This window comes from Aotus nancymaae, unplaced genomic scaffold (genome assembly GCF_030222135.1).
Source record: "Aotus nancymaae isolate 86718 unplaced genomic scaffold, 86718_ANA_hifiasm-v0.15.2.pri h1tg000025l, whole genome shotgun sequence".
In the NCBI taxonomy this organism is placed as follows: Eukaryota; Metazoa; Chordata; class Mammalia; order Primates; family Aotidae; genus Aotus; species Aotus nancymaae.
Window position 1 is genome coordinate 376,355 of NW_026988438.1, and position 21,502 is coordinate 397,856.

The window sequence follows — 21,502 nt, forward strand, 5'->3', positions numbered from 1 at the left end:
AGCTAACAAGTGGTTGTCCCCTCCCAGTGGTTTCCATACTTTGTTACACATGGGAATTATCTGGTGATTAGAAAATGTCTAATATTCTCGTTTAATCAGTATGGGCTTGAAAAGGACACTAGGATTTTAAACAGCTCCCTAGAGATTGGGATATTCAACCAAGTTTGATTGTTATCAATAGGACAGCAATAGCAACCATGATCCTAATTGGCTGGAGAAAAGGCTGTCGATTTCATTGTACTTAATAGTCCATACATGCCATAGATAGTCTTTTATTTCATAATGAAAATAATTTGAAAATAAATACTAAGCACTCAACTCAAGAATACTGAACAGCAGGCCAGGCACAGTGGACATGCCTGTAATCCCAGCATGATGGGAGGCCGAGGTGAGAGGATCGCTTGAGCCCAGGAGTCTGAGACCAGTCTGGGCAACACAGTGAGAAAAAGAAAAAAATTAGGCAGGGGTGGTAGTTTGTATCTGTGGTCCCAGGTACTTAGGGACCCGAGGCAGGAGGACGGCATAAGCCGAGGAGTTTGAGGCTGCTGTGAGCTATAGCCGCGTCACTGTCTCCAGCCTGGATTACAGAGTAAGACTGCATCTCTAAAAAATAAAATAAATAAAAATTGAAGATAAATATGACCAACGCAAAATAAATTCGAAAAAATTAAGATGAAAGCAGAAATTACTGAAATAAAATACAAATGGAGACCCCAAAAGGAAGGGTTGGTCAAAACTCAAGGCTGTTTCTTTCAGAATGTCATTTTAAAGGCCTGTTCAAAATTCTTTAAGAAACAAAGGTAAGAGAAATATTTTTAAGAAACAGAAAAGAATCATCAAAATGAACACATTTGTCAATAAATTTGAAGTTAGTTATAAGCATTAAGTTTTTTTGGAGGGGGGAAATAAATTATAAAAAAAGACTCAAAAATGTAAACTCCCTCATGTCCAAACCTTGGTTTCTGAGTACCATCTCAGCTACTAAGAACTATGGTTTTGGGGAGCAATTGCCATTTCCAAGGATGTGGCTAGAAAAGTAAAGGACAAGCCTAGCACATCTTAAAGTGCCACAGAATAAGAGTGTTCCAGGAGTGAGGGGGACATGCCAAAAGGACACAGGAGCCAGCTTACGGTGACTCCTCCTCACCAAATCTAGGGTGCTGGATGTCACCCCAAGATCAGACTAGACCAAGGCAGCACTGGACAACAATATAGTCTTACTGATGAGAGCGAATGAAGAAAACGTTAAAAGTACTTCAGCAAAAGTTCTCAGCAACATTAAAAAAAAAACAATGATCATCCTCTGCACCTACTCCTGCACTCCTGAGGTTTATTGACAGAGCAGAGTGACCCTTTAAAAATAGAAGTCAGATCACGTCACTTTCCCTCTTCAAAATACTCCAAAGACGGCCGGGTGCAGTGGCTCATGCCTGTAATCCCAGCACTTTGGGATGCCAAGGCAGACAGATCACCTGAGTTCAGGTGTTCGAGACCAGCCTGGCTAACATGGTGAAACCCCATTTCTACTAAAAATACAAAAAGTTAGCTGGGCATGGTGGTGGGCACCTGTAATCCCAGCTACTCAGGAGGCTGAGGCAGGAGAATCACTTGAACCCAGGAGGCAAAGGTTCCAGTGACCAAGATTGCACCATTGCACTCCAGCCTGGGCGACAAGAGTGAAACTCTGTCTCACACACACAAAAGAGGCTTAACATATCCCACGGAGTAAAAGTCAGTTTTACAATGTCCTGCAAGACCTCTCCTGACGTGCTTTCCTTCCCTTGAGCCTTTGCACCTTTTCTGGTACTCATCTCCTCTATACTGTACCACTACCTGGCCTTCCAGGTATTTCTTGATCATTCTAGGCCTTTATGCTGTTAAGGTCATATGTACTTTGGTACATTCTCTGCCATTAACTTTTTAAAATTTCTGAGATAAATTGTATTTGTTAGACTCATTAATAATTGCTCTTCTACCAAAAGTTCGCACTTAGTATTAACAATCCTGCTTTTGTTTCCGTTTTATTAATGTCTCTTTCTCCCTAATAGACTGCAAGTTCACCATCTTATACTCAGTGGAAAATAGAGTGTCTAGCAAGTAATACCAGTTCCTAAGTATTTGTGGATTTTTATCAATCTTCACCAGCATAGAAGTCTTGACCTTACAGACAGGAGACAAAAGTCCTGAAGGAAAAATAGCATACGCTGAAAAGGGAAAGTCACAGTATCAGGAATTTAAAGTTGAAGAGCAGAATTGAAATCTGAACAGAAAATAGCCAAAACCTGTCTAAACAAATGGCAAAACATTCCACTTATGTACTGTAGAACGACTAAAAAATGTTCCCAGAAAGCCAGAACAAAAGAAAGACATGGTGCTATTTAGAAGGGTTGGGGATTTAGAAGGACGGGGATTGGATACCAAACTTTAGAATTATAGATATTTTTATTACAGAAATTATGATTACACATAGAAAAATTATTTTAGATAACCTAAGTAAACATTTTTGGACTTAAACCAAATTTAGGTATAAGAGGGGAAAGTTTCATCGTCTTCCAAACAAATCTATAACAAAATCCAACAATAACCTTAGAATTTTTACACATCAAGAACATAGAAAGCATTCTGCAAGTGTTTTGGGAGAAAATAAAATAATCTAAGCAGGGAAAAATGCCAGAATGAGACAATGGAGGAAGAACATTTTAAAGATACCTGTTACATGGTAAAATCTTTAATTGGGTGCAGAGGAGGATAATCTGGTTAGAAAGAATACTGTTCTGTTTTGTTTTGTTTTGTTTTGTTTTGTTTTGTTTTTTGGCATCTCTCTCCTTTAACACAGTCATTTTGTGTTGACTTCTTTTTAACTCTGCCCAAAATCGTTTTGTTAAACTTCGCTCCAAACACTCTAGAAAGCAGCCAGTGCAGTAAACAGAAGGGGAAGGGCCTATTACCATAGCTTTCCTTGTGCTGATGACATTCTAAATTGTCTTCACATCTGAGAGTTTTTGTGCACACAAATTAGTGGGGAGTCACTCAGGAGATATTTAGTAAATGAAGGACTGAGGGGATTGAAGAAATATTTGTTTAGGGCTGGCGAGGGAAACATTTGCCTGACCTGTATTGTTTACTCCTCTTCTGTCATCTCTTCTCTTGTGTTATTTGAAAGCAAGCTTTTATTCTGCAAAACACCACTCTTGAATGTCATTTCTGATTACACACAATCAAACATCTCTAATTACAGTATTTCTGTTTTACCTTTCAGCAGGATAAATAAAAACCACCCCTCAGGATGTCCAGTTCTGGTAGCACAGCACACTAACTCTCTAACAGCTGACAATGAGAAACCATAAACGGACTAATGAAAATAAAACACGTTGAAGTATCTAGTGTATAAGGAAAGTCACGTACAGATCAGAGAGGGTTCACCCTCATTAAAAGTAAAGAATCTCCCAGGATGAGATCCACATATTTATGACCTTTCCCTTAAAGGAAAACTCTAGTCCTGTGGCACGGGTTGAATACAACTTGAAAAGAAAGTGATGGTCTCCTGAGTCTGAGAAAGCTGATGAGATACAGAGATTGAGTAAATGGAGGCATAAAGTGAATTTCTGAGGATTTGGAAATGTTCTGTATTTTCAGTGGATCATTGGTTACTTGAATCTCTACGTTTGTCGAGCTCATCAAATTGAACACTTGAGATATGCATATATCTTTCTATGTACATTTCTCTCCGTTTTTTTTTAATAAAGGAGAGGCAAAAACATTTGTATTACACAAACCAAGAGCGTTTTTGTCTAAAGATTAAGGCAATCTGAAACCAGATGAAAATTATCATGCAAAAATAATAGCAATGTCACGTGAAGAAGTAACATACATAAAAATAATAGCAAAAGACAGTAAAATACATAAACATGATTATGACACTGCTGTAAGATTCTGACCTCATGCGCAAACTGGTTATATAAGATAGACCGGGGTAAGATAGGAACGTGCACTGCAACTCCTACAATGATTATAACAATATAAAGAAAGATAGCTAAAAAGATAATAGAAGAGATAAGATGGAATGAAAGAATACATAATAAATTTAAACGACAGAACTGGAGGCACAAGGGAAAAAAATGTGTGGATGTGGAGCAACTACAGTTCTTATGTGTTACTCGTGAAGACAGAAAATTGTCCAGTTATTTCGGAAAATAATTCATACATTTCTAATACAAAGTTGAACCCACATTTATCCCGAGTCACAGCAATTCATCTATCATAAGACGTATCCCGACATAATTACCCAAGAAAAATGAAAACATGTCCACAAAATTGATTCTACAAGAATGTTCATAGTTGTTTTAATCATAATCTACAAAAACTGCAAATTATCCAAATTACTGTAAAAGAACAGCGGCTAAACAAATCGATGCATTCATAAAACCGAACACTACTCCGGAAAAAAAAAAACCAAGCTGCTGACATACGCAACACGACGGCCGACTCTCAGTGACGTTTTGTTGACCCCACGCAGTCAGACCCAAAAGAGGTGCTGTTTGATTTCGTTTGTATAAATGTCTGGGTCTGCAGACTGTTCTAGACTACTACATATCAGCGATAGCAATGGGAATCGCAAGTTGCCCCGGGGAAGTGTGCGTAAATTGGAAAGTAGCTCTAGGAACTTAGTGTCATGCAGGCTCTTAATTGGTCACAGAGATGCATTCATTTGTCCAAACTCTTCAAGCTTTATACCAAGGCTGCTCGTTTTGTTACGTACAATAATGCCTCAAAGAAAGGAAACAAAAGCATATTGTACCTTACCATTTTGACTTTTTCTATTTAAATATTCCATTTACATAACTGTCTACATTACATGTTGTTCCATGATAAGTCATCCTTAAAGAAGACCTTTAATTGTTCAATAAGTAAGTAATGTGTTTTCATTCAAGCAACCCTTCGCAGAAAGAGACTCGGTTAATTTTTGTACATAGTATTTTACATTTAAAACAGACTGGAGCATTTGTGTCATTTTTGGTCTTTATTTGGATACTTTTAAGTGAATATTATTTCACTGACATGTTAATATATACCTAATTAAAATAAAATGTTGGGGCAAAGAGAGGTGACTACAGTCATGCTCAGAAGTAATTAACACCGTTTTTTTAAAGGGTCCTACAATACATATGTATCCTTCAAAGCTTAAAAGTAACAGAACCCAACTCTGGCTTAGGTAAGCAGAAAATAAATGTGTTTAAAAAATACGTGTTCCCTCACAGGATCTCTGTGCTCGTTTCTGTTCTCCAAGAAGGAGACACCAGGACAGAATGAAAAGTTCAAGAATTTCATTAAGGAAAATACCCCTTTAAATAAAATGGGAACGGATCTGGGTCAGCTTGGAGAGCCATCAGACCTTGCAGCAATCCCATGACTGTGAAAGAGAGAAGGAGAAAGACCCAATGGGAAATTCTGAATTCAGGCTAAAGAAAGCTTAGGCCAACACGGGGCCTGTCTTACCATCATCGCTGAGTTCAGTCACTGGTTCAGTGCAGCCTTTTCGGAAGGCGAGGGCAAACTCAGCGATGAATTTCAGAGCATACCAGCTGTATACACTTGCTCGATTAAGCTTCTAATAGTTGGAGGTCTGTGAGAAACATTCCCATGGCCACCGCAAGCAGCAAGCGGACTAACAAACAAGCGTCAGAGTTATAAAACCAGTGGTAACTCCAAAAATTGTATTTCTAAACGGCCCAGTGAAGACCTGACCGAGTCACCTCTCAGGACAGCATAAGGCAGCTTGCGTTACTAATACGGAAAGAGCTAGATTCAAGATGCCACCATGAGCAGCACAGGCATCGACTCTCCAGGAACTTAATCTTTCCGCAACCTCCAACAGAAAGGAGTTCTGGCAGTCCCTGCATCAGCAACTCCCGATTTGATGTCTGGGCCAAGTGAGTCAGAAAGTTGAAGTCTAAGTCATTGGTCCACTCCCCACCTACCATGAAACCTGGGAAATCAAGTATTAGACATTTGGTGAGAGCCACCGCCTCTTACCAAAACTCAAAGATGAGAAATATTTGAATGACAAGTGCCAGACAGACAAAAGAATGACAAATATCCACCGCAATATGCCACTAAGAGATGAAAACAGTATTTCCAAAATTGTCAATTACACGCACACTGTTCAACATTTTTTCTTTCTGAAAATTCTAAATGATCTCTATCCATCACTTGTTAGGTCAAGGTAGGTATTGGTGCTAACATTTTTTTTAAAAGAGAAATTCTTGAGAAGAATGGACATATAGCATATGTCTAAAGAGGATTAGAAGCCAACACATTTGTCAAACATCTGGAATTTTCATTGAAAAATCTTTCTGACATGAATATTTTGACTATACCTGTAACCCTAATAACACCAAAAGAAAATTCCCAGGTGTCAAATATTTCCTAACTTTGCTGATGTGTTTTAAAGACTCTAAAGGTTACTTGTTACACCCTATAGCTTTAAGGACTTAATTTTAAAAGCTGCGTGTAGTTTTGCTCAAGGGCTATTTCCACAGCCAATTTAATTAAGAGCAACTTAAAAATTTCAGGATATATATTTCCATGCACCGACTGAATAAGCCACAATGGTTGCACGTATACAATTAGACATAGTTTTTACCCCTGAACTTTAAAGTTGCCTTCTTATTCAGCTCCCTACCTCTTACTCATTTTTATTTTTAACATTAGTAAATAATGCCAGTGTTGCAAAGCGACAAGAACACTTTCAGCTATAACCCATACTACAAATGCATCTTCAAATGTGACATACACAATGCAGATAACAGGCAGAAAGTGGGAAGTACCTTCTAGAAATGCAACGAAATATTTCCTAGCCATAATTAATTAATGTAACAAATGTAGAATGACTCATATAATTACATTTTTAAATCCTGAGTGTAAGAAAAGAATAAAAATACTAATGGGTAATTTCACAACACCTGCTATATTTTTTAAAAACATAGTACAAATACGAGAAATTTATTAAAATTTAGGTGTAATATTTCTAGTTTCTAGTTTTGGAAAACTACTACCATTTTATAATTGTATCATATAAGTTAAATAAATTGAATAATATTTATCTTGTTCTTGTTTTATATTTTCACAACAGGTACATTTTAAGACATGGAAACAACTAAATATTTGGCAAACCTCAGTTTAATATATAGAGAATTTCTTCTATAGAGTTGAGTGTTCATAATAAGCTATGCTAAAAATATTTTTGAAATACAAAATAAGTTTAATGTGGCTTATTAATGTAAGTTCAATTATAGTTTATTGAATTAAGTTCAATAGTAATTTTAACATAATTTTTTATTTAAGACATAAAGAATATGTTTAATCATCTTTTAATTTTAAGCTACTGTGAAATGATAATCAAATCTAGGTCAGGCTTTATATCTATCTATTTAATCAGCATCATGAGTTTTATAGTGAGTTAATTAGAATTCCAGAGATAAACTTATCAATAAGAAACTAAGCAATAGGCAGGAAACAGAAGCTGTCCAAAGTCATACCACTCACTAGTGGTGGATATTAGACAGAATTTGGGATATTTTAACCACTGTGCCATTGTTGTTTGTATGTACTATATTGGTTTTTGATCATATTAGTTTGACAGTTGTTTTATAGTTTTTAGACGTTTTCCTTTACATAGGACAGCAGTTAAACACAAACATAAAAACGTTCAAAAAGAAAACCAAACACTGTATGTTCTCGCTTATAAGTGGGAGTTGAACAACAAGAACACGTGGATACAGGGAGGGGAAGAACACACAGCACGGCCAGTCAGGGTCGGGGAGCGGGCGGGGACTACGGGAAGGCGATCATAAGGACAAGTCACTAATGCACGCAGGGCCTCAAATCCAGGTGGCAGGTTGATGGGTGCCGCAAACCACCATGGCACACGGACGCCTATGTGACAAAGCTACACGTTCTGCCCTTGTATCCCAGAACTTCAAGTAAAACAAAACAAAACAAAAATGTTCAAATAAACACTTATATTTTCATTTCTAGACTAGGTAAACCATAAAATGCATTTTATCCTTAACATTATTTTATGAATATTTCAGTTACCTAACAGATTATGTACTACAGTGCCTGGCACACATGCCGAAGATTTTGTGTTGAATAAGCATAAAATGACCTTCTAGATAGAGCGGAGATTCGAGGAAACCATGGCAAGCTCTTATTTATTCAGCAACATCTCCCTTTTCTCTGCCCTTCCTCGATACCAGAAATTTGGTTATATTCAGAGGAGTAATATGCGCAGCCCCTAGCAATGGATCACGATTAACTCAAACTAAGCATGATAATCCTGTTTCCCGTTGTCAGATATGTGATATTTATATTCTTACAACTAAACGTGTGACTCATTCTAGCTCACAGACCCAGGGAAACGTGTGCGGGATATTCGCCTCCTGAAGGAGACGGGTACGTCCAGGGCAGCGTGTTCCTCCTTCCTGGATTCTAAATGGGTCACGTTTCCCAGGCCTTGGGAGGCCATTTCCCCGTTTTCTTGGAAAAGACAAGAAAATTGTGGAGATACTGAGGGAAAGTGTTTTCTTTCCAGGGTCCACAACGGGGCGCAGTTTTAAGGGCAACAGTTCCCCAGCGCCCCGCCCCGCCCCATCTGTCTCCATCCGGGAGATTTAATGGTTTATGTTTAAATTTCGCGGGCTGGGGAGACACGGCCACCTGCTCCAGCAGAAGCTCTAAGGACCTCCCTTCATGGCCGGGGTCTTAGAGAGGGTGGGGACCCCCCCGGTTAGAGGCCCCCCCTCCGCACCCCGCGGGACTCGCACACTCCCTCCTGGAAGCCCGTCCCCCCTAAACTCCACCTCTCTCTGTTCCCTCCAACGCTCACGGAGGCCGCTCTCCTCTCCTGGATCCATCCTTCTGGATTCTCTCACTCAGCTGTTCTTTCTCTCCCCTTCTCCTGTTTCTCTCTCTCTTTAAATAAATCACTTTCTACAAACACTTTTGAGTCCGGCATTTACTGTGCACTGCGCCGTGGTCCCCTCCCTCATTCTTGAGAGGGCAGGAGGCCGAGAACCCGGAGAAACGTCCTCTCAGGGGAGCTGGGGGCACCCCGAACCCCGATATTACATAACCGAGAACCCGGAGAAACGTCCTCTCAGGGGAGCTGGGAGACCCCGAACCCCGATATTACCTCTCCTGATGTTATTGCACATAGTAACCATTATCACAGCTCTCATTTTCAGACACAATTGCTACGTGAAAAAAATGTTAGCATAAATTCTCTTTTGCTTAAGTCACCTTAAGGCAGGATTTCTGTGACTTTCATCTGAATATGTTCCTAATAGTCACACATGCAGATGTAAGCACTGGGTAGATGCAATGCAGATATTATTATCATTGAGGGATGTTTACTGATACATTGTTTCCACCCACTAGTAAATGTTTGTTTTACTCTGTTTTCTAAACTTGGGTAACTTATAAAGAAAATAAATTTATTTCTTACAGTCATAAAGGCCGAGAGGTCCAAGGTGGATGGATCACATGTATTAAGAGACTTCTGGCTGTGAAGCTATTTTTAAAAAGAAAAAGCAATTTAAAAAAAAAAAATGCCAACGTTTTATTTCAATTTACACAAAATCATTCACTACTAGAGTCATAACATTAGTTACCTCCTTGAGATCTTAGGAAGATTCTTTGCCAGCTACGAAAACCTGAGTTGCTAGAAGAGTGGTTTTTAAAGCCAAACTTGACAGAAATTTAATTTGTGGCATACCAAATGTAGCGATTTTCCATTCCTCTTAGAAAAGTCAAAGGGTGGTTACAAATATATCAGCAGACTGAATCTATTCCTGGAGCTCATTCATCATTATAACACCCCTTTGACACGGGAGGGTGACAGGATTACTGTTCTTATTTTAAATAGGATTGAAAAGTCCTTGACTAAATCCTGGTTTGGGAGTGAGAAACCTATTGGACTAGACTCTTACCCATGGTTTTACCTGAATGCAGATCTCTAAATATTAAGGTAATATCTTTTGCTGCTAAAAACTCATACTTTCTAGGTTATATATAAAGCCCATTCTCATTTAAAAAATTCTAAATAATTACTGGACTATGAAAGGTACATATTTCCTTTGCAATTTTACTATGATCATTTAAAAAATTAGATGAGAAATAGTATAATGAAACCATATAATTGAAACAGGTTTAATAATTAATAAACATTATGCCATATTGACTTCAATGTAATTCATATTTTTTGCTTACATGTTTTAATTAAATTACATTTATCATGACATTTTATCTTAAAAGGTACATATATTTAGAAACCAAGATACGTTTCTGTATGGCCATGACACTTGTATAGGTTGGAATTCTCCAGAGAAACCAGCACAATGGGATATACATACATATATAGAAAAAGACTGATTATGAGAAATTCGCTCACATGATTATGGAGGCTGAGAAGTTCCACAATCTGATATCTGCAAGCCGGAGGCCAAGGAAAGCTAGTGGTGAAGTTCCATTGTATACCCAAGGCCTGGGAACCAGGTGAGCCAATAGTGTAAAAGTCCCAGTGATGTAGTTTGAATCGGCGTCCCCACCCAAATCCCATGTTGAATTGTAATCCCCATTGTTGGAGGAGGAGCCTGGCAGGAGGTTATTGGATCATGGGGTCAGAATTCCCTTTTGCTGTTCTCTTGATAGTGAGTGAGTTCTCATAAAAGATCTGGTTGTCTAAAAGTGTGTAGCACCACCCCCTCCACTGTCTTCCTCCTGCTGTGGCCTTGTAAGGCATGTCTCCTTCCTCTTCACCTTCTACCACGACTGTAAGTCTCCTGAGCCCTCCCCAGCCGTGCTTCCTGTAGAGCCTATGGAACCAAGAGCCAATTAAACCTGTTTTCTTTATAAATTGCTCAGTGTCAGGTATAAAGAATAGATTAATACACCTAGACAGAGTCCAAAGGCCTGAGAAATGGAGTTCAAGGTGACCTGAGAACCAAGAGAACTAATGTCCAAGGTCAGAGGAAGATAGATGGCACAGCTCAAGCTGATGGAGCAAGTGTGACCTTTCTCTACCCCTTTGTTCTATTCAAGCCCTCAAGGGATTGAGTGACAGCCACCTCCATAGAATATTTTCCCAGCTATCCTTTAGCCCAGCCAAGTTGAGACATAAACTTAATTATCACAAAATCTTTATCAAATGTGACAAAATTAATAATAATTTTTAAATATAGTAGTCCTCCCTTGCCCATAGGAGATACGTTCTAAGACCTCTAGTGGATGCCTAAAACCACAGAAGGTAGCAAACCCCATACATACTATGTGTTTTCCTATACTTACATTCATACTTAGGATGTTTAAATCCGACACAGTAAGAATTAACAATCACTAATGATAAAACAGAGTAATTAGAACAACAAATTGCAATAAAAATTATGTAAATGTGCTCTCTCTCTCAAAATATTTTACTGTTCTGTACTGACACTGCTTGTGATGATGTGAGATGATGCAACGCCTATCTGATGATATGAAGTGAGGTAAGTGACATAGGCTTACAACGTAGTGTTAGGCTCCTACTGACCTTCTGTGTTCCTGAATCTTAGCAACCACCCCTTACGTAAAATAAATGGCTCTGTGTCACTTGTTTCAGGAGATCTCCTTGCTAAAGTCTTCCTTTGTATAGGATCAGTGCTTTCTGGCTCAGCACACTGCCATCAGTCAAACATCACTTCTGTTCACGTCTTCCACCCACAAATCTCCTCTTTTCCATCTTAACTAAGCACCAATCAAGCACTGTGGCTTTGCCTTTTGCAGTATGAGGTACAACAGCAAACCAAGCATAAATTTCTTTTCCCTTCTGCACAACTTCACAGATTGAAAGTTAGTTCTTACCCTAAAACTTAGCATCCTCAGCATAGGATGTTTTTTTTTCTCTTCTTAACAAGTTTAAAACTCACATTTTCACATAAAAGAAGCATTTTATGGCTTCTCTTTGGCATATTTAAATTGCCAGCATCACTACTCATACTTTGGAGCCATTATGAAGTAACGTAAGCATTACTGAACACAAGGACCGAGATACTGCAACAGTCGATAGCTGCCACATCTATTTATGCCACATGCCCCTGTGTCACTTGTTATTGAGAGGACTTGTAAGTGACACAGGGGCGTGTGGCATAAACAGCATGGATTTTCTGGATGATCATAAACAGCATGATTCATGTCCAGACCAGGACAAAGTGAGATGCCACAAGATTTCATCAAGCTACTCACAATGGCATGCAACTTAAAACATGAATGGTTTATTTCTGGAATTTTTCATGTAATGTTTTTGGATAATGGTTGATAGCTAGTAACTGAAACTTCAGGATGAGGGGGAACATCTTTATTGTCTAACACCCAGTACATGGATAAATTTCCGTAACTGTTCCGGGGCCATGTCTTATAGCTGGTTTATTCAAGCCAGGATTCATTCGAGGACTAGGTATCTCATCTTGTTGTTTTGTCTCTAAAACCTTTTTTTAACTTGCTAAAGTTTCCCTTCCTTAAATTCTGTCTTTTATTCTATACATCAGCTTATTGAAAAGACTGGGACTTGTAGGTGTTCTCGTTTTCTGTTTTTTTCTTTCTTTTTTAATTAGTTGCTTATTCTGTTGTTTGACTTGTTCCTCTATATCTTGTATTTTCTGTAAACTCATCCAAAGAAATGACAGATTGAACATTTTTGGCAAGTGTACTTCTTTAGTGATGCTGGAAAGCTCCTATTTATAATGGAAAAATAGTAGAATAAACCTAAAGCTTTAATTTGTTTTTACAAGGATAATATAATCATTTCCGATTTTATGGCAACTAATGGCTTCGAATGCTAAGAACTTTGGAAGATTTTCTTATTCATTAGGTGACAATCTGGATCAACCGTTAGGCAGTTAAAAGTTTCAAGAGCTATAATATGGAATAAACTTTGCAAAAATTCTGATGTCAAGAGGTTTCCACTTCAGTTAATAAAATTAAAAGGATCAAAAGGGGTTCTGAGAAATCTACAAACCAGACTGGAAAACATGTTTCTACTCTGGATGACACACACTTAACAGAAGCTTCATGACTAAGAAACATATTCTCAACAGGAAAAAAGAAGAAAAAAAGACATCTGCTTAGTCTGGACGTCATATGGGGATTTCTCCTTGGTATGGCTATAGATATTTAAAGCAACAGACAGGTAACCGCAGCCTCCTCTCCTTCCAATTGTGTGCCCGTTCCTGAGATTATGGTTGTCACTGGTCTTAGTTGCTAGAAACTATTGTTTTAGCTGACTCGAAAAGGTATAAAGAATTTTTTCATTTTTAATTTTCAAATTTGGATCAAATGCATTTAAAGGGAAAGTCTTGGTAATTTTATTCTCTTGAGTGGATATCAGAATGAATTGTGAATATGCAAAGCAGAGTACAGAAACAGTAGGAAGGAGTATTGCTGTTTCTCGGAGTTACAAGTAACATTCTTCTATTCTTGATTCTTAGAGTTCAGTTCACGCCATAGTTTGCTACCACATTGGGGCAGAATTAATGAAATATTTATAAAGTCAAGGACTCACCTTAGAGGACTGGCTAAGCTCTGGAGCATTTTATTTCTTCCAGACCACACAAAACTCCATTTTAATCATACTCCTCAGATGTTCTTTAGATCATTTCTACCACTGCATTTTTAAACTAACATCTATACAGAATTTATTTATTGCTGTTTCCAAATACTCCCTCAAGGTATTAACGTAATGATGACGTCTCCCTTAAAACTTGTTTCATCATTTTGTTTTAAAAATAGAGATGGACTTACGCAAAACTGCTAAGTACTTAGGTTTAAGTTTTTATGGATTTCAGTTTTATTTCAGTCTGTCCACACATCTGCCATACAGATACCAGTTTAATAACTTTAATACCAATCTCCAAAATCCTTTTCATTTGGCCAGGACCTTCTGCTTTCCTCATTTTAATTCTTACTTGACAGTTAGAGGTAGTTTCCCAGTTATCATAGATCCAGTTTGGTAAGTAACTTGTGGCTCTGCAACGGTAACTGCATATTAAACCGCACTTTGTCTATGCAGGGTTATACTAAAGTACCTAGAGGAAAATCCTCCAGTCTATTTTTAATTAACTATACAAATACAACATAATTGTTCCATTGTACTCAATTATTTACTTGAAAAAACATTCAATGTAACATTAAGATGTTCATTTATTTGGGAATGTTGGCATGAACTATTGCTATATAAATTCTTTGGACAGTTTATATTAAAATGGGAATTTCAGCTAAATACACATATTCCTTTTTAGTATTCACTTTTAAAACACTTTTTTTTTAGTAGTGAATACTATGTCAGGTCTATAGTAAAAATTCTTAAACTCTGGGATTTATATGAACACTTGCTAAGGAAGATTTCTAAGCACATCCCTAAACTCTGTTTCAGAGGGTCTAAGGCAGATCCAAACATCTGCATTTCAAATAGTCTAGTTGTTTCTGATACAGACGGTCAGTGTTACATGCTATGAAAAGCACAGGTCTATATGGAACAAGGATTTTAAATGCAAAATATAAAAAAAACAAAAGAAATACAGGTCAGGTAAATGTTCAACACAAAAGAATTACGGAATATACCATTTAAGTGGTATAAAATGTTTCACAAGATATTCCACTTAAATAGATTATATCCAATTCCATGTTATGTATTATAGTAAATACTTTTAAAATACAAATAATTTTAAAAGCATTTACTATAATAAACAAATATCTAAAGACCTTTAAAACTGAATTACAGTTGACCTTTGAACAACAGGAGTTTCTACTGCATGTGTCCACTTATATACAGATTTTTTTTTTCTGTGTAACAATATAACATTTGAGGGATACAACCTGCCTATATTATATGGAGGGCTGACCTTTCCTATTCGTGTGCTATGCAGGGCTGACACAGAACCTGAGTATGTGTGAATTTTGGTATATACATGAGGGGGCTGACGTACCAATCCTCCACGTCTAACATCTTTTAACATCATTTTTATTTTTTTATTCTTATTTTTATTTATTTATTTATTTATTTAGATGAAGTCTCACTCTGTCGCCCAGGCTGGAGTGCAGTGGCACGATCTTGGCTCACTGCAACCTCGACCTCCTGGGTTCAAGAGATTCTCCTGCCTCAGCCTCCGTAGTAGCTGGGACTACAGGCACATGCCACCACCTGGCTAATTTTTTGTATTTTTAGTAGAGATGTAGTTTCACCATGTTGGCCAGGCTGGTGTTGAACTCCTACCCTCAAGAGATTCACCCTCCTCTGCCTCCCAAAGTGGTGAGATTACAGGCATGAGCCACCAGGCCGGGTTTAACGTTTCTAAAATAGTGATTGTATGACTCTTCACCTTTGAAATAAAATTTCAGTTTGAAGTATTATATTTAAGCCAACCTAGAAATATTATAAAAACACTATTTTCTACCATATTTCGTTCCATTAATTACTTTCATCACACTTGAAATTTCACCTAGTATTCTGCATTCTGGCCTGCAAAATGAAATTTTTAAACACTGGATCTAAAGGATTTAATCTCTATTTTTGCCAGAATAACTGCAGCTTTTCCTCTCCCCTTTGTATACATCTTCATAAAAAACTACTTCGAACTTAGTGACTTAAATAAAAAACACTTACTTCACTCATAATACGGTGGGTCGGTCTAAGCTGCCTCTGTTGTTCACTAGGGATCCACTCAAGTTGATGGCTGAAGACTGGATGGTCAAGGAAAGCCTCAGCTGGCAGTCTGGAGACTGGCATCCTGTCAGCCAGAATGAAACTCGTGTGACCCACGTTAACCAGCATGTACAGAAAGTGGTATTCTGGGAAAGTACTTCAGCATAACCCAGCCGACACCTTACAAAAGCAGCATATAATTCAACAAAGCCATTGAAATAGCAGGCAACGTTAAACATGTACATCCCAGCAACTAGAAATCCGGAGTCCTAACTCAAAAGGATCATGAATCCTGATTATTAAATGCAGACAAGTTTTATATACTGAGGGTTAGCTGCTTAACTGAGGTTATAATCTGGCAGATATTAGTGGTGTTTTCTATTAAGATCTGTACCTATTATAAAATTACTGTCACCGTCTTAAAATCTAGTAAAAATATGTGATCTGTTGATAAGTGAACAGGCAAATGAGATATAGAAGTACAGACAGAAGATGAGCTGAGAAAGAAAGAGAAAATGGGAGGCCAAGGCAGGTAAATATAAAACATACTACTTATTATCTGGATACGTTGTAATATGTAATATGATTTGTAATCTTAAAAGAAGATGCTAAAATATCACACGTTGTTTTCCTACATCATCAAAATTTAAGCTCTTTACATTGAATTATTTTCTCTGTCTTCTATTGACTCGAACCTGGCACATCTTGAAGGTTACTGTATTTGATTTATTCACTTCCCTAAATGTGGTGCCTTACACAGTGCCTGGTCCATATTAATGGCATAATTCTTGAACAAATAAACTCCTTTTTGAAGTTTATTTTTAGCAAACATGGAATTGCTATGTAGGAATAAGTACAAGCAATAACATTGTCAGAGGAAAAATAATAAAAAGCTTTGGATACTTTACAGCAAGAATTAAATCCCCACTGGTTCTTGTCTATATCATTTTACTTTGTTAATTTACTTTCCTTTCTAGTAATTGTCATTTGACCATTGGCAGAAATGATTATAACTGGACAGCATCTTTTTATTACTACCTTTGTTTGAAAGGATTTTTGTTTCAGCTGACATAATAAGAAAAGAGTATCAAGAGAATCATAAAATTGATGCTCTCTCATTTTGAAACGTAACAGGCAAATTACGTACTGTAAAAAAATAATATGGCTTGCCTTATTACAAAAGGTGTTTCAGAACTCAGAATCTGGCAGATTTATCTATGCATTGCTTTCAGGCATTCTTCAAATACCATCCTGAGACATGTCAGTTAGATGACAAAAAAAAAATCAGCTTCAAAACTGACAGACCCTGGGTACAATCAGAAACGAACCTAGGCCTCAACAGAATCGTTCCATTTAACATTCTGAACATACGATATCATTTTTAGAAAACTATAAGGGAATGAACTTTGAAGTTAGACTTCAAAACGTTTGATTCTTTCCCTGATTATATATAAACTGACTTACAAAGCCATCATTACCTAAATATGTAATTCCTATAAGCATATATTGAGAGCAGGGTTTTTTTTTAATTTACTGTAAAAATTAAGCAAGACTATGATGGTTATAGAGTATTATTTTTACAAAATAATAATTTTAGTCATTCCTATACCAGTGCAAGAAAAAAATAATACTGTGATTTGAATTTTTTATTTCAGCCTAAAGCAAAGGGCATGTGATAAGTAAGAAAATGTATTTACATTGGGCCAAATTCAGTTAGTTGAATTAACACTAAGCGATAATGCTTATTGAAAGTCTGCTACTGCCCAGACACACTTCTCAGGCGAGTACTGTCATCCTTCATGTTAAAATGAGGCTGTGGAAACCTCGAAAAGTCAATGAACTTACTGAAGAACATGGTGGCAGTAAGCAGTAGGGCCGGATAGCGATTCTGTCCGATTTGAAAGCAAATTCCATTTCTACTGGTGAGGGAGCAACTGAGAACAGTCTTAAGATTAACCATGGCCAGCCTGGCACGTAAGGAGCTTGGCAGCGGCCGCTCCACTAAGTCAAAAGGTGAACAAACTGAAACATCAACAATGCTTCTTAGACCCACAAGAGAAGTAAGACCACAGGGCAAATGACTGACCCCAAAACTGGAGACAGACAGGCAGACACAGACCCGCAAATTACTAGGGCAAAAAACCATCAACAGGAACCTCCGTGGAAATCAGTTTCAGGGTAGAAAAGCCTGCCCTGTGATGAACTGCGAGGGCTCAGCGGGAGCAACGCTGAGAGTTAAAAATTCCAGGGAAACCTAGTCATGGAGAATCTCACACTTTCGTGAGATTTACCTTCAGGAGCTCTGCCACGTCCTCAAAGGAAATATCTTTGTGTTTTAGCAGGGATATGGGAAAAGAAACTATTTTGAAGTAGACCAGAGTATCAAGAAAAGGCCCTCCCTTAGGAGCAACTATTTTACTGGAGTCTTACCTACCTTAGGAAATAAGGTAGATAAAGCACCTTAGGAAAATACCCAACTCCAACCCCCTCTAGCCATCCTGTCCCACCTAGGGTAAGGGGACTGAGATGCCCCAGTGAAGTTCATATTCCAGGGTCACAGGTTTACCAAAAGACTAAGACATAACCATATGACTACAGAACACTTGCCCTGCCCCAGCACATTACCACCACGGTACTAAAGGCCTGTTTATTGCCATTCCTTTCACCCACTACATCCTGTTCACCATTCAACAGTTCCAGCACATACTAAAAAGCCAATCACAGTTTGAAGAGACTGAACAAGCATCAGAATCAGAGTCAGATACAGTAGAAATCGGAATTATTAAGCTGGGAATTTAAAACCACTATATATCTATATTTTTTTGAGACAGGGGCTCACTCTGTCATCTAAGCCGGAATGTAGAGGCATGACTATGGGTCCCTGTGCTTTTACCTCTCAGGCTCACGGGGATCCCCTTGACATAGCTCCCCATGGAGCTGGGACCACGGTACACACCACCAAACCCAGCTAATTTTAAAAACTTTTGTAGAGACAGGGTCTTACTTGGTTTCCTAGACTTGTTTTGAATTTCTGGGCTTGAGTGATCCATCTGCCTCAGCTGCCCAAAGTGCTGAGCTTACACAGGTGTGAGCCAATGTGCGCCGCCTAAAACAACTGGTTAATATGCTAAGGGCTTTAATGAAAACAGTAACTAGACAATTAGTAAGAACTGGTGAATAAGGTAAGCAAAGAGATGGACATTCTAAGAAAGAATCAGAAAGAAATGCTAGAGATTAAAAATACTATAAGAGAAATAGAGAATACCTTTGATGAACTTATTAACAGACCACACACAGCTGGGAAAAGATCTCTAGGTGTGAGGAGTTCTTAAAAGAAACCTCCAATACTGAAAAGCCAAAAGGAAAATGTCTGAAAAAAAGAAAACCAGAATATCCAAGAACTGTGGGACAACTACAAAAGTTGTAACATATGTGTAATGAAAATGCAAGCAGAAGTAAAGAGAAATGAGCAGAATAAATCCGTGAAACAATGAGTGAGGATTTCCCCCAAATTAAGCTCAGACCACAAACTACAGATCCAGAAAGCTCAGAGAACGCCAAGCAGAATAAGTGCTAAAAATAAATAAATAAAATAAAAATTTAAAAAGTTGGGTGGGGAGGAAGGGGAACGGGAACAGGAATCAGAAAGGGGAACAAAGGAAATTGCACCTATGCATATCATTCTGAAACTACAGACCATCGAAGAAAAAATTCTTCAAGAAGCCAGAGGAAAAAAAATCATCGCACTTATCAAGTAGGAAAGATAAGAATTACTTCTCAGAAACCATGCCAACAATAAGAGAGTCGATTGAATTATTTTAAATGTTGAAAGAACAAAGCCTTATGGATTCTGTATTTGAAAATTTATCATTTAAAAGTAAAGGAGAAATAAAGACTTTCTCAGGCAAACAAAAATTGAGGGAATTTATTGCCAGTAACCTGCCCAGAAAAAATGTTAAAAGACACTTCTTCAGAGAAAAGGAGACCAGGCGGGCCGCAGTGGCTCACGCCTGTAATCCCAGCACTTTGGGAGGCCCAGGCAGACGGATAATGAGGTTAGGAGTTCAAGACCAGCCTAGCCAAGATGGAAAAACAGCATCTCTACTAAAAATACAAAATTACCCTGGCATGGTGGCACATTCCTGTAATCCCGGCCACTCGGGAGGCAAGAGAATCACTTGAACCCAGGAGGCGGAGGTTGTGGTGAGCCGAGATCGCGCCATTGCACTCCAGCCTGGGTGACAGAGCAGTCGCCTGTAATCCCAGCTACTCGGGAGGCTGAGGCAGGAGAATCATCTGAAAGCAGGAGGCGGAGGTTGCAGCGAGCTGAGATGCTGCCACTGCACTCCTGTCTGTGCGGCCGGGCGAGACTCCCTCTCCAAATAAATAAAAATAAAAACGTTAAAAGATTCTGTCTCACAAAAAAAAAAAATACTTTAGAAGTTAACTTGCTGAGAGTAGAAAAGGGGAAAGAAGAGAAACAGCTTAAAAGTGCCCAGGAAAGAACCTCGTTCCGCAGGGAGGTCGGTCTAGCCTCACGTTTAGGCCCACGGGCCCGCAGAGCCAAAGCCCCGGCCGGGGAGGGGAGGCCTGGGGCGGCGAGTGTAGCGGGGACCCGCCCAGCAGGGGCCGGGGAGCGGGGAAGCTGCGGCTCATCGGGGGGCCCCCAAGGCCCGGGAGCGACGGGGGACGGCGGCATGGCCTCAGTTCAGCTGGAGACAGTGTTCTTCCTCCCACGGCCATGAGGCTTCGGCGGGCAGACGATCTGAACGGTCAGACGGGGCTTGACTGGCTGAAAAGGAAGAGAAGGAGAAACGGGACGCTCACCAGGTCAGAGCTCTTCCCGCCCCCAGTTCGAATCCCGGGTCCACACAGGCGAGGAGCCGCCTCCGCCGCAGGGGGCCGACAGCTGGGGTTTCCCCAGGGATCCCCTCCCACCCGGCGGTCTCAGCAGCAAGACTTCTTGAACGAGGAATTTACCCTCTTCCAGGTTCGGATTCATTGTACAAAGAAATGAGGATAAATGATGTCTTCTTCTAGGTTTATTATTAGAATTAAATTAAATTAGATGTTTGTTTAATGCTATCCCAATATCCAGCATACGTTATTGAATATTACGACGTAAGGCCAGGAGCAGCAGCTCACACCTGTAATCCCAGCACTTTGGGAGGCTGAGGTGGGCGGATCACCCGAGGTCAGGGGTTCAAAACCAGCCTGGCTAAGGTGGTAAAGCCCCGTCTCTACTAAAAATACAAAGGTGGCACGCGCCTATAATCCCAGCTACTCTGGAGGCTGAGGCAGGAGAATTGCTTGAACCTGGGAGGCGGAGGTTGCGGTGAGCTGAGATTGCGCCATTGCGCTCCAGCCTGGGCAACAAAAGGGAAACTCTGTTTTAAAAAAAAAATTACTACTTAAATATTTACTATATTTACATATTTAATAATAATTAGTAACTATTACTATTTCTTAAATAAGTTATATAGAGAGAGTTCTTCAATTGGATTTCAGTATAATTAAAAATAAAGTAAAATAAATATGGATTTCCTACCTACTTATTATTAACACTAATAGTCATCATTTATTGACTACTGACCACTTTATATGAAATGTCTCATTAAAATCAGTAACAACCCTATGATGAAGTTATTGTGATTCTAGTGAACAGATGAAAAGAAAAAATTGTGACTTGGAAAGACTGAGGAATTTGCTCAAGGTCACACGTTATTAAAAAGAGGTACTTGCCCAAGCACGGTGGCTCACGCCTGTAAT